Below are 15239 nucleotides of genomic sequence, written 5' to 3'. Positions count from 1 at the left end.
TTTATCAATGATACAAAAGATGAGAAACAAGGTGGTGACCTTAGAAAGGTAACAAGCTCAAAGCAATAAACCTCCCCAACTTTAGTATCAAGGTCCCATACATAATAGGCTTCCAAACCAAAATCCAAGATATGCTCCATATAATCATAATAGGCCTATTGGTAACATGCCTATTGCAAATACAAATACAAACCCAAATAGAACTTTAGTCCCTCAAAATAATCTAGCTCAAGATCAAGATTTTTTTCCTTCTTATAACTTTTCCTATGGATATTTTATGTGTCAAAAGTAATAATCATTCCTAACACTAACTACACAAGAGCAAGTAATAGTACATCAATATAATGTTAGTCAACCTTCTAATGCTACTCATCTACAATAGCAAGGTGATTGTTCTTTCATGAACCATTATCTAGAGGAGCATTGTCATGCTAATCATGATGCCATAGCTCACAATACTAGAAGTAAAAAAAGAGTTGTTGGAGATGTTATTCCCCCACCAATTGGGATGTCCTTTAATTAGATGGTATCTTTTTCAAGACTAAAGGGATCCTAAAAAATGTGGAAATGGCCTTGCATGCATGCCTTGGTTGTACTGTAATTCAAGATATATTAGTAGTTGAGGTTGAAAAAAAAATTTCCATCTATCTTTCTAGGGAATTCACTATACAAATAGGAGGTCATATTGTAGTAGATTGGTCCTATATGTTCTTTAGAAGAAGAATAGGGAAAGAGCTTCCTTGAGAGCAAAACCTCTAGCCCTTAATTACATAGAGGCTTATACTCCAAGCCCAAAGGATGAGAAATAAATAGCACATGATCATGCTACTTCCTTAGTAGAGGTATCTAATTTTCTCTTGGATGAATGGGCCACTACTTATCAATTTGATCTAGTACAAGAAGCCCTAGAGGTAGGCCTTGACACATATTACATATTAGAAAAAGATGCTCATATTCCTAATCTCATAAAGAAGGAAGAAGATATTGATGAATTGTGAAGCATGTTCTTTGATGGCTCAAGGAATAAGAATAGCATAGGGGCCAGTGTCATGCTCATTTCCCTTGAATTGGAGAAATAATATTTCTCTTATAGGCTCGAATTTAGCTACACTAATAATGTGGCAGAGTATGAAGCTCTGATCCAAGGTCTCCAACTTGCACAAAGGAGAGGGATTAGGTTCTTGAAGGTCTTTAGAGACAATGAACTAGTTTTTAATCAAGTAAGGAGCCAAAATATCACTAAGAACAATCTTCTTAAATCATATAAACACAAAGTTTGGGATCTTCTTGAGGGTTTTCTAGCATTTAACATTAAAAGTGTTCCTATAAGAGAAAATAAACATGTTGATAGATTAGCAGCAATAGATTCTCATTATGATATACTAGAGCATGTTTTTGACAAAAAGGAGAAATATATCAAAATTTTTGTAAGACCTCCTATTCCTAACAATTGCACAAATTGGCAAGTGTTTGATTCTAGTGTGCAAATTGTCAATGTCTTGCAAAATGAGAAAGAATTCTCTGCAAAAAATTAGCCTAAGCTCCAAAGTCAGTATGGGGACCAGATCATGAACCTAAACTCCAACAAATTTCCTAAAGGTCTAGTCACCTTAGAAGAAATATTCAACTTTGATGATCAAGCAAGGACCAAAGGCTCAAATCTAAATGCAAAAAAAAAGACTATACATATGTCACTATTGTTGGAAATAATTGAAAAGCTCATGATTGAGGAGTAATGGAATTGATAAAGAATGTTTTCAATCATTTTTTTTTCATTGATGTCAAACTTGGTACTTGCATGAATGATAATTGCTTTAGTGGTCCAAATACTATAAGTTGGTTGATTGACAAGGAGGTGGCAATCAATAAGATGTAACTAGAGTACCTAGACAAAGGTTGAAGTTATGATGTTGTAATGAAGTCTAAGGATCAGCTAAGCCATTGATGAAATAGTGTATTGATGACATACTCTAAGACATAGAGGATAGACACACCAAGACATATCAAAGATGTAAGGTTTAGCTAAGTCATTTGTATAGCCTAACTAAGTTCATAAGAGAGTGTCGAGCAAGCTAGTTAGTGCCGAACAGATTCTTAGTTGAAGTTGAGCAAACTCACCTTTAGAGTGTTTCGAGTAAATTTCAAGTGCTAAGTGATCTTTGAGTGCTGAGTAAATATCAAGTGTCAAGTGATCTTCAAGTGCTGAGTAAATATCAAGTGTCGAGCGAAGATCAAATGCTGAGCAGAATACAGAAGCCGAGTAATACAGTGTGTTGAGCATCAATAAATCAATAATACCGAGTTGCTGCATTACTGTGAAAATCAAAGATTTTCCAAATTTGAGCTGACATGGTTGTTATCTAGAATTTTATGAATTGGATAGGAGATAAGAATGATGAGCTGGTGGCACAGAACACTATGTAAACCATTTTTTTTGGCAAATACAATTAGATTCTAGACAAAGTTTCTAGATAAGAGCAAGATATGGGATAGATACATTGTATCTTACCTAATCTATTGAAACCCTAAAGTTGGAAAGGGAGAATCAAGTGGGAAAGGTATTCTAGATTTCTATTTAAGGAGTCATAAGGTCATGAAGCAAGGAAGGAAAGATGGTCTAGCATGAAGTGCTGAAGAAGGTGCTAAGGTGGAAGAGAGTATAGATACTCTACTTCAATAGGTGACCATAGATATGATTGCATTGGTATGATGAGTAAGAAGACTCAAGGTGAAGAAGCTTGAGATGACAAGCCGATAGATCTAAAGTGATTAAAGCCAAGAAAAGGATTGAACTGAAGTGTGATCTATAATCTCCAAGATATGTTGTAAGTTGTATCAGATCAAAAGCTATTGTTGTTACTCTCTAGCAATTGTAACAATTAAGATAAATCCTATGAACTTAGGTTGGTTTAATAGCCATGTTATAAATCCTTTAACAGGGTGACATTCCACGTGAATGTTCCAAAGTCCTTTAACCAGGCCCATTCCTAACGGTATGGTGAAATCCTCTAGTAAGGCCACATTTAACAATGTGTTATAGCCTTTAACAGGGCAGACCATCAGAAGTGGTTGAAATCAATTGCACAGTATTTTGTGCGTATCACCCCCACCCCAATTTTACCTTCTTATTCTTGGAGGGTTTCTGGGTCATCAAATTCTCAATGTTATGGTGTGATGCATGTCTACTTTTTATAGTTGTTCAAATTACATGCATGATAGTTTCAGTTATGTGCTATTGAGGATTAAAAGAAAAGTGGCATTGGACTTTAGATAACTGATTCACACCCCCCCCCCCCCCCCCCTCTCATTTATTCTAAAGAATTATAACAATTGGTATCAGAGCATTGTTGTTGACTTAGTTTAGAAGGACTAGAAGCAAAAAAGATCAAAATGCCTAAGAGAGAAGTTCCCAAGCTCAATAAAGACAACTTTGTTGCATAGAAAAGCATGATGAAGTTACATCTTTGATCTATAGGAGATTGTGCCCAAAATTCAATTGTTACTGAACATGTTGATCCAACTGGTACTCTTATTGTAGAAGATTTGAAAAACAAACAAGAACACAATCAAACAATGTTGGAAATTGCTTCTGTACTCAACTATGCCGAATTCGATGACATTAAAGGATGTGACACTACATTCAAAATGTGGAAAGCCCTATCAAATATTTATGGAGGAGATCAAAATTTTCAAAGAGAAAAAAGAGAAAGCCTTAGAGGAAAGTTCGATGATATGAAAATGGAAGAAATTGAGAATGCTGCTCAGTATGCCTCTAGAATAAAGGAAGTGGTAAGTGCAATAAGATGTTTGAGTGGTCAATTGGATGAAGATACTATTAATAGTAATTTCTTAAGAACCTTGCTCCCTATATATGCTATTAGAGTATTAGCTATACAAGAGCTAAGATGTGTGCCAGGCAATAATGTAAGTTTTGAAGGTATAGTGGGTAGACTCACTGTATTTGAGTTATCTAACTTTGACAACTACAGACCTGAAAATGTTGAATCTTCTTTCAAGGCCAAGCTATCACTGAAAGATGTTGATCATGTGAAATCAAAGAAGGGAAGAAAGATGAAATATGTATCCAGTGACAATAGCACTAATTAGGAAGATGTGGAACAATTGGAAGCTTTACTAGCTAGAAGATTTTACAGAGGGAAAGGAAAATTCAAGGGTAAGCTGCATATTATTTGTTTCAATTGCAATGAAGTAGGACATATTGCTGCAAGGTGTATACAAAAAAAGGAATACAAGGAAGGTAACAAGTAAAAAAATAGAAGAGAAGATGATAAGAGAGATTACAAAGACAAAGGAAAGAAGTGCTATATTGTTGAAGAGGATTCTGATAATAATGATGATGAAGTCATTTATGTGGCCATGAAGGACCAATATGATGAAGAAGAGCGTACAGCACTGGTAACATGTATGAACAAGAATGACAGATGGATCATAGACAATGGATGCTCACATCACATGACAGGAGACAAAAGTAAGTTTGTTAACTTTACTCAGTATGATGGAAATAGTGTTAGATTTGGTAATGGTGCTCCATGTCAAATGAAAGGAAAAGGTTCCATTAAGATTACAGAGCAAATTTCATGTGATAATGCATATTATGTTGAAGGACTAAACTGCAATTTTCTAAGTGTCTCACAATTAGGCAATGTAGGGTGCAAAGTAGAATTTGGAAACAAAACTACAAAAATATATGACACTGATGGTAAATTGATAGGAAAAGGAGATCAAACAAGAAGTAATCTATTTTATCTTGATATGGAAAATACTTCTTTTCTTGTTGCAAAATTTGATGATGTGTGGTTATGGCATAGAAGGCTATGTCATGTCAACTTTAATAATCTGGTCAATATCAGTAAAATGAAGAAAGTCAAAGGTTTACCTAAACTAAAGAAACCTAGCAATATCATGTGCAAACAATGTTAGCTAGGGAAGATGACCAAATCAAATTTCAAGAGTAAAAACTATACATCTAAAGAAGTACTTGAGTTAGTCCATACTAACTTATGTGTTCCAATAGAAGTAAAAAGCTATAAAGGAGATAAATATATAATGTTGTTTGTTGATGACTATTCCAAGATGATGACTATTATGTTCTTAAAAAAAAAATTGATGCTTTTCAAATGTTTAAGTGGTATGTGGCTAGAGTTGAAAAATAAATAGGAAAGAGTTTGAAATGCCTGAGATGAAACAGAGGTGGTGAATTCAAATCAAACAAATTTGAGATATTTTGCAAAGACAAAGGAATCAAGAGAAAAACATTAGCTCCTAGAAATCCCCCACAAAATGGAATTGCTGAGAGAATAAATAGATCTATGATTGACTGTGCTAGAACATTAATGATGGAAAAGACTGTTGCTATGAAATATTGGAGAGAAGTTGTAAGTGTGGCTATTCATACACTGAACCGAGTACAAGTCAAGAAAGGTACGAATGCAACACCTTTTAAACTATACTATGGTCACTCACCCAATGTAAAGCATTTCAAAGTATTTGGTTGCAAATAATTTATCCTTAAAGATGCTAGAAATGGAAAATTTGATGCAAAAAGTGATGAAGGCATATTCCTTGGTTACTCCACTAGAAGTAAAGCATACAAGTGTTTAAATACTAACACTGACAAAATTGTGGAAAGTGCAAATGTAAACTTTGATGAGCATGCAGATGTCCAAGTTGAAAAACCAAAGAAAATGGATGACTATAGAACCTTTGTATATTCTTATGAAGGAATGCCTATTAATGAGGATACTAACAATCAAATTGGGATTCAACAACAAACTTTAGTCTCAGCCGAGTCACAACTAGTGAATGTTGAGTTGCATTCAAAAGCTGAGTTATAGAATGAAGAAAATGCTCATTCTAACTATGAAGTTAGTACACATGATAGAGATGTAGAACTACTTGACAATGAAGTGCATAGTGATCCTGAATCTAAAAGATCAAATATTGAAACAACAACAAAACCAAGATTGTCCAAATATGTGAAGAGGCATCACCCTACTGAATAGATAATTGGTAACAAAGATGCAAGAATAATGACAAGGAATAGATTAAGAAATGAATCATGTCTGTTAAGAAAATTTGAACCTAAGATAGTGTATGATGCATTACAAGATGGTGATTGGTGTAAAGCTATGGAAGAAGAGATTGATCAAATAAAAAAGAACAAAACATGGAGTTTGGTTCCCAGACCAGTTGACAAGAATGTGATTGGCACCAAGTGGGTATTCAAAAACAAGCTAGATGAGAATGGAGAGATTACAAGAAACAAAGCTAGACTAGTATGTAAGGGTTATGCTCAAGAAGAAGGATTAGACTATGGGGAAATATTTTCCCCTATTGCAAGAATGGAAGGAGTAAGAATTTTACTTGCATATCCTGCATATAAAGGTTTTAAAGTCTATCATATGGATGTAAAATCTACTTTTCTAAATGGTATATTGGAAGAGGAAGTCTATATTGAACAACTAGAGGGATTTGTTGATGAAAATAAAAGGGATATGGTTTGTAAACTACATAAAGCACTCTATGGTTTGAAACAATCACCTAGAGCATGGTATGAGAGACTTCACAAGTATCTAGTGCAAATAGGATTTGAAAGAACTGATGATAACAGCAACATGTACATCAAATCAGAAGAAGGTAAGGATATTATTGCATCTGAAATCTTTGTGGATGACATAGTGTTTGGAGGAAAGGAAGGGCTTTGTAAAAGTTTTGCAGACAAAATGAAACATGAGTTTGAGATGTCTATGTTTGAAGAAATCAAATTTTTTGTTGGTTTGCAAGTACATCAACTAAAGCATGGTATATTTATGACAAAATCAAAGTACATCAAAGAGATACTTAAAACATTTGGATTGGAAGACTCCAAATCAGTCAGCACACCTGTGGCAATAGGACACAAACTATCCAAAAATGATGTATCAGCTAAAGTTAATCAAAAAATGTACAAATCCATGATTGGAAAACTACAATATGTTGTACATAGAAGACTAGACATAGCATTAGCAATTGGAATAGTGGTTAAATTCTCTGCAAATCCTAAAGAGAATCATCTCATAGCAGTAAAAAGAATAATGAGGTATCTCAAAGGAACTGATGATTTTGGCTTATATTATAAAAAGAGTGAAAATTTTGAGCTAAATGCATACACAGATGTAGATTCGGGAGGCAAAATTGATGACAAAAAAAGCACAAGTGGAGGAGCATTATTTTTAGGTAAAATACTAGTTACTTGGACTAGCAAGAAGCAAACATGCACATCTCAGTCCATTGCAGAATTAGAATATGTGGTAGCAGCAATCAATTGCACAAACATTGTGTGGCTCATACATCTATTGAAAGGAATGAAAGAAGAGGTAACTAAACCTGTGATATTTTATTGTGATAGTACAAGTGCTATAAACATATCCAAGAATCCAGTAATGCATGCAAAAACCAAGCATATTGCAATCAAGTATCATTATGTGAGAGAATTGGTAGAAGACAAACAAGTGAAGATGGAGTACATTCACAGAAAGGAACAAACTGTAGATATCTTTACCAAACCATTGCCCAAGGATCCTTATGAATATCTTAGAGGCAAGTTGGGGTTAATACCCCTAACTCAAGAAGTTTAAAACAAAAAAGAAGCTTCCCTACATCAATAGGAAAAAATCATTGAAATATCAAAAGAATGATGCAGAGGATGACAACAGGAGCAAGGATTCCAAATCAGTCACAAGCATGGTGATAGAGGAAGAAAACATGATATGGAAAGCTTATATTTCATATGTTAAAGATGCTACATCTTTGGCATTTATGTCAAAGAGGGAGATATATGTGGAAAACTGATCAATATAAAGTAAGAAGGAGATACTCATGAGGGAAAATTGATCAATACAAAGTAAGAAGGAGATACTCATGAGGGAGATATATAAAAAAGAGGGAGATTTATTAGAAATTGAAAGGTAAAAATATATGAGATCGGGAGTAAAGGATGTAGTAGTCAAGAAGGAATCGAAATGTAGTAGGAAACAAATATGATTTTGGTGGTACCTAAGTTGATCAAGTGATCAGTTTGGTTTGCCATCAATGCCAAAGAGAGAGATTTTTGGAAATAATTGAAAAACTCATGATTGAGGAGTAATGAAATTGATAAAAAATGTTTTCAATCATTGTTTTGTCATTGATGTCAAACTTGGTACTTGCAAGAATGACAATTGCTTTAGTGGTCCAAATACTATAAGTTGGTTGATTGACAAGGAGGTGGCAATCAATAAGATGTAACTAGAGTACCTAGACAAAGGTTGAAGTTATGATGTTGTAATGAAGTCTAAGGATCAACTAAGCCATTAATGAAATACTCTAAGACACAGAGAATAGATACACCAAGACATGGGATAGAAAGATATGGGATAGATACATTGTATCTTACCTAATCTATTGAAACCCTAAAGTTGGAAAGGGAGAATCGAGTGGGAAAGGTATTCTAGATTTCTATTTAAGGAGTCATAAGGTCACAAAGCAAGGAAGGAGAGATGGTCTAGCATGAAGTACTAAAGAAGGTGCTAAGGTGGAAGAGAGTATAGATACTTTGCTTCAACAAGTGACCATAGATATGATTGCATTGGTATGATGAGTAAGAAGACTCAAGGTGATGAAGCTTGAGATGACAAGCTGATAGATCTAAAGTGATTAAAGCCAAGCAAAGGATTGAACTAAAATGTGATCTATAATCTGCAAGATATGTTGTAATTTGTATCAGATCAAAAGCTATTGTTGTTACTCTCTAGCAATTGTAACAGTTAAGATAAATCCTATGAACTTAGGTTGGTTTAATAGCCATGTTATAAATCCTTTAATAGGGTGACATTCCAAGTGAATGTTCCAAAGTCCTTTAACTAGGCTCATTCCTAATAGTATGGTGAAATCCTCTAACAAGGTCACATTTAACAATGTGTTATAGCCTTTAACAGGGCAGACCATCAGAAGTGGTTGAAATCAATTGCGCAGTTATTTTGTGGGTATCACCCCCACCCCAATTTTACCTTCTTATTCCTGGAGGGTTTTTGGGTTATCAAATTCTCAGTGTTATAGTGTGATGCATTTCTACTTTTTATAGTTGTTCAAATTACATACATGATAGTTTTAGTTATGTGCTATTGAGGATTAAAAGAAAAGTGGCATTGGACCTTGGATAACTTATTCACCACCTCCCGCTCCCCCCCCCACCCCCTCCTCAGTTATTCTAAAGAATTATAACAACTATTGCTAATGGAAGGACTCTTAGTTTGGGAAAGGTGTGCTCTAAAATTGAACAAGAAAATTTGTTCAATTATGTCAATAATTCAATGATATATTTTCATGGACATATGATGATTTAAAGGGTTTTCGCCCAAGTTTGTTTCAACATACCATAGATCTAAATAGTGATGCAAAGCTTTTTAGGCAAAACAAAGACTAATTAACCCTAGGGTTGAGCCATTAATGAAAAGGGAGATATCCAAGCTTATAGAAGCCATATTTTTTCCTATTTAGCATTCCTCTTAGGTAGCTAATCTTGTCCCTGTTAGGAAAAAGAGTGCAGAAATTAGACTATGTGTAGATTTTAGGGACCTTAATAGGGCTTCTCTTAAATATCACCACCCTCTTCCTTCCATGGAACAAATCCTATCCAAGGTTAGTGGTTTAGAAATATTTTCTTTCTTGGATGGTTTTTCAGGCTATAATCAAGTAATTTTCCAAGAGTCAAACTAATATAAGACAACCTTCACTACCAAATGGGTTACCTATGCTTATTGTAAGATTCCATTTGGACTAATCAATGCAAGTGCCACATTTCAAAAAGAAATGGAGATGGCATTCAAGGATATGGTTGAGAAGTTTTTTGGTTTACCTTGATGACATAATAGTCTAGTCCAAGAATGTGGCAGATCACTTTGGTCATTTGATGTAGTTATTCATTAGATATAGAGAATATGGTGTGTCCCTAAATCCAAAGTATGTGTTTTCCACTAATCAAGGAAAGCTCTTAGGACACATTGTGTCAAGAGATGGGATAACCATAGATCTAGAGAGGGTAGAGGCAATCCTTTCTCTCCCATTGCCTACTCATAAAAAAGGGATGTAGATCATTCTTAGTAGAATCAACTTTGTTAGGAGATTTATTCCTAATCTTGCTTCCATGGTGAAGCCTCTCAGTCCACCTCACAATAGGTGTGTGATAATCATGCCCAAGGCCTTACTTAGGAATATTTTATTCAATCTAAGGATTACTTCTCCCACCATGAGGTGCATTTAATTTTTCAACCTAGGGATGCATACTTGAAATGGTCAGCATGTTATGTTCACTAGGTTTCTTAAGGAGTCATTATGCTTATGCTATAGGAAAGCAACACACTTATCTTTTTACTGAAATAAATGCTGGAAATACAACTCTATGCTAACCTATATTTCAACTCAGACCATCCACTATAACTGCTCTTATAGATGTTGTAGGAAGAAACTTATAACTTCTATCTGAAATATTGGAAATGCTGGAAATAAATCTACACTACTCTAATCTAATGCACCTCCCAAGTGGGCCCCCTTGGTTGGCTTCTGCTAATCTACTAACATAGAATGTAAAACAAGAATTACTTCATTATATTTCAAAACTCCTTACATAAGAACAATACATAAAACTACAGAATAACTCACTACAAGAGACAACAATGCTTTTCCATAAATTTTTCTCAACCTCCAAAATTATTGATCCAATCCCTATAAATAGAGGATCGACACTTATTTTAAAATAGGAAAGAAAAATAACTAACTAAAAATCTTCCAAAGAAGAAGAAGGAAATATAGCAAGTCACAATATAAGCAATAAAGTTTGGGTAACCAATTCAGTAAAATAGTAAACATAGAGGGAATATAGAAACACTTCATCCATGTATTCCTAGAATAATAGCTCCTCCTTTATAGTAGTTGTGTCTCCTAGTGTCATCATGATTCTTCCATCATAGTTGAGCCTTGACGCTCCTCCTTGAATGCTGTCAACCATTCTCCAACTTCTCCCTTTCCTAACAAGTTAGTTGTGATGCAAAAATATTTAGAAAATAAGCATAATCAAATTAAATCCAAATATTAGAACATACATTCTAATGGTTATATGAAATATTGCATTATATGTATAATATTGGCAAAATATGACATAACTATCTACCCATGGTTTAACAGCTCTATCTAGACTTTATCATAAGTTTAGCTAGTTATAAGTTCACAAATGCCCTGGTAGTATTTAAAATAGAGTATTAAAATTAACATAAAATAGAGGCAATAATTGGCCTCATCATCTACCCCTTGGTAAGTTTAATTCTTGTCCTCAAGCATTGCATCTTCTAACCATTGATTGAAAGTCTCCAACCTTAGTCCTCCCTCACCTATTACTCCTAAAAGTGTAGTAGAATCTTCTTGTTCTTTCCTAGACTTCCCTTCTATGATCCTTCTGCAACCTGTCAAGTTGTTTAGAGTTGATTTCATATAGGGTCCAAAGGAGCATAGGTGGTTGCATCATTAATTGACACCAAAGTTCTAGTCTATTTTTCCTTCCTAGGTACATGTATTTTGGTGCTCAATCAAGGGTTGCCTCTAGGTTGATAGGGCTATGTGGTTTTAAGCTTCCAACTTTGTCAAGTAGTCTACCCCATCTACTTTTGACACTGGCCATGGCTCTTTGTAAGAAAAAGTAAGGCATGTTATCATACTCTACATACACTTTTTTTCTGGCCTCAAATATTTGTTTTCTTATTTCCTTGTAAACATCTCCATAGGTTAGCCTGAACCAATCCCTAAGGATTTCTTCTAGTTTATTTCTTTCTACTCTTAATGGTAGGGATTCTATTCTCTTGTTGTCTCTATAACTTTTCAATTGTCTATCATAATTGGCCTCATTGTGCATCCAAGACATTAGGGCCCTAAGGTTTATATCCCCTATATAAAGTAGATCTAGGGTTCCATTGACTTTCTATAGGGATAATGAAATTATGCACGTACAATTCATAGAGTAAAGTTTCCTGCCATGATGGAAGAGTTTGGTAAAATCTATAGAATTCCTAATCTGACCCAAATTCTATATCTATATCTTTGAGGGCCATCATCAATTGGAAAAAAAGGAATTGTTCTTTTAAACAGATGGCATAGATCCTAGGTGGCAGCCTACAACTAATTGTTTGGTCATCTAGTTTAAGGGTATGATCCATTTTTGCTTATGTCTCAACAATTGCTCTTTTAATTCTACAACTTCTTCACCTTGGTCTATTATTACCTTCTTTATTTTCTTTTTCTCTTCTTCCCATAGGGTTGTTGTTAACACATTTTTATTATATAACTAAAAAAGAAGAATTTGTAAGGTAATTGGGCAACTTTCCTCTTCCCAATTATTTTTCTTCCTCTGTTCCCTCCATGACCATTCCAAAAAGCATGTAAACCATATTTTCTTATAGGGTTTTTGAATAGGCTAACTAGTGTGTTATTGAGTCTTCTTCTTCTTTACAACATGGGGTATCCTATTGGCTTTCTTGTGAATCATTTTGGCATTCATTCATCTTGGCCTTAAATTTATGATCATGATTATGAGGAATGTCTACAATTTTAGGTTGATTGGGGGAGTCACCTGAAATAACTTGTACTAGAGATTTTTCATCAGATTGTTTAGGTGAAGTAGACTAAGTTTTCTAGGGCACTTTAGGAATTTTCCCTCTCATTTTAGGGCTTCTTACATAGGGGTTTCTTCAAGAACTATAGCATTTTTCTTGTTAATCCTTTTTGGTGTCTCTGCTATAGGAGTGGCTAGTCCAGGAATTGACTTTATTTATTTTTCTTTTGAGACTATAGGGTTTCATTTTTCTACTGTCGGAACCAAAGTTTCTTCTTTTAACTTCCATTTTCTCTTTGCTTGGAAAGAAGTAGGTGCATTGCTCATTTGACTGGGTACATGCACATTTTCTTACACATTATCAATTTTCACACCTTGGTTGCCTTGCTTAGTAGTTGTATCAATGGGGACTGCATTATCTTGGATACACTGCACATTAGGGGAAATCTAAGGCTGTAGGGTTTTATGCTAGAAAAATTCTACCCATGACATAGGAGAGACATCCCTAAGAGATCTTTTTGTGAGTAATTTAATTAGGGCATGGTGAGTAACAGAATTGTCCTTTCCTTTCTAGGTTTTCTCAACACTAATGCATAACATATTATATAAGAAATTGGGGATATTTACTAGAAAATTATTCCTTACATAACTGAGTAACTTAAAATGATGTGCATGAAAATTAGAACATATTCCTTCATAGGTACAATACCTAATAATATGCATGGCCAACTCATTGTACGGTGGTGGAAGAGACATTATTTTGCATCCTTGCTTAGTAATATCCAATGGAGGGTTACTTGGTAGGAAAAACTAGGCCCTAGCTAATCTAGCATTGTGCACATTAGGGTAGTGTTCTCCTATTACTGGTAGCCTAGTTACTTCTTCTACTCATTCCTATATGGCAATAACTTTCAATAACCATACTATTGCTTCACCTTCCTCAAATGTATGTATAAATTCAGTATTTGCTTCTTCATCAAACTCTATTAATTTCAAGAAATATCCTAGCTAGCCACACGTATTAAATCTTCTTACTACTTCTACATGAAAAAGTAAAACACTATGTTCTACTAGTTCACATTGCTACTACTGTCCTCCCATTTGTGCTTGCTAGTCTCAACCTCTTCTGTATTTGCAACAATTACCTTCTTCCCTTCTATGAATTTTAGACTCTTTTTTTTCCTGAAAACCACAGACCCTTTTCACATTATTTTCTGTGAATTTTTTTCATGAATAATACATCATGAAAAATAATGTGGTTTAAATGAGAATAAATCATATATATGTGAGAATCTCTTCAAAATTTAATTTGGGTCACATCTTAGCCTGATAATGAGGGATTATTTGGGAATAAAGGTATGACACTTGACACTTGTGGACTATGGCAACTAGATTTTAATCAAACAAAGAGAGAATACAAATTTTAGGATCATTAATGAATAAATAGAAATACCATTGGGAATTAGTAACCCTCCCTACCCCTTATGAAGCATAGGCAAGTATCCTCACTTATCATACTCTGCACGAGGTACAAAATTTACATAAGGCTACAACAATATATTAAATGTAGTAGTATATATAACCAACGAAATCTATGTGCTAAAAATGAATAAAATTTGAAAAGCTTATACCTATTAGTTTGATTGTTACACATGCTAGATAAAGGTGGCGAGAGTAGAAGAATGACAATGATAGCATATGTTAGCAAACTCACCATATTATTGAAAGCATTTTACAATGATGATGTGGTAGATGGGTGGGTGGTAGAGAAAGAAATGAGATGAGTTAAAAAAGAAGAATTTCGAAAGTGAATGGAGAATTTGAAATTTATGTAAACATAAAGTTTTTATTATGGGCATGCTCAAGGGAATTATTATTGAAGGGTTGTAGGTATAAGGTTGGTACCTTTTGCTATAGGAAGTGTTACCTATTGGTTGTTGGAAACTGGCTGTTAAAATTGTTGCAAGAAGTCTTCTTTCATTTGGGGTTGGTTATATAATTTTAGTTGATGTCCATTAACTAATAACTTGAAATGTACTAGGTCAATTGTGGTTAATTGGATGGCTCTATTTGCAAATACATAGCTTATTTCATAGGGACCCAGCCATCATGTCTAGAGCTTGCTTGGTATGTCTCTAAATTTGGAATCATAAAGTAATGCCCAATCTCTAATTTAAAATTGTTTAGTCTTAATGTGAATGTTGTGTCATTATTTCCTCTACTTCTATATGATTTATGTGTGTTCTAGGGAAGACTTGTTCTTAAAGTTTTGTGTTCAAATTCAATGGTTAACATTGCTACTTTTCTATACAACTATTCAAATGGTGTGAATCTTGTGGCGGTCTTCCATGTTGTTCGATATGCCCAAATAGCTTCTAGTAGTCTATTGCTCCAATCTCTGTAGTGCAAATGAATTGTCTTTATCAATATGGCTTCTATCTCCTAATTTGTAACTTCTACTTGTCCATTAGTTTGAGGATGATAGGAGCTTGATTTATGATGTCTGATATTATATTCCTTCATGAGTTTTGTGATTAGATTGGAAGTGAATTGAGTACCCTAGTCAGTAACAAGTTCTCTAGGTATGCTATATTGAGTAAAG

This window comes from Cupressus sempervirens, chromosome 11 (genome assembly GCF_028749045.1).
Source record: "Cupressus sempervirens isolate cs-2001-9-10 chromosome 11, ASM2874904v1, whole genome shotgun sequence".
NCBI classification, from domain to species: Eukaryota; Viridiplantae; Streptophyta; class Pinopsida; order Cupressales; family Cupressaceae; genus Cupressus; species Cupressus sempervirens.
Note: the sequence above shows the minus strand (reverse complement) of the source record.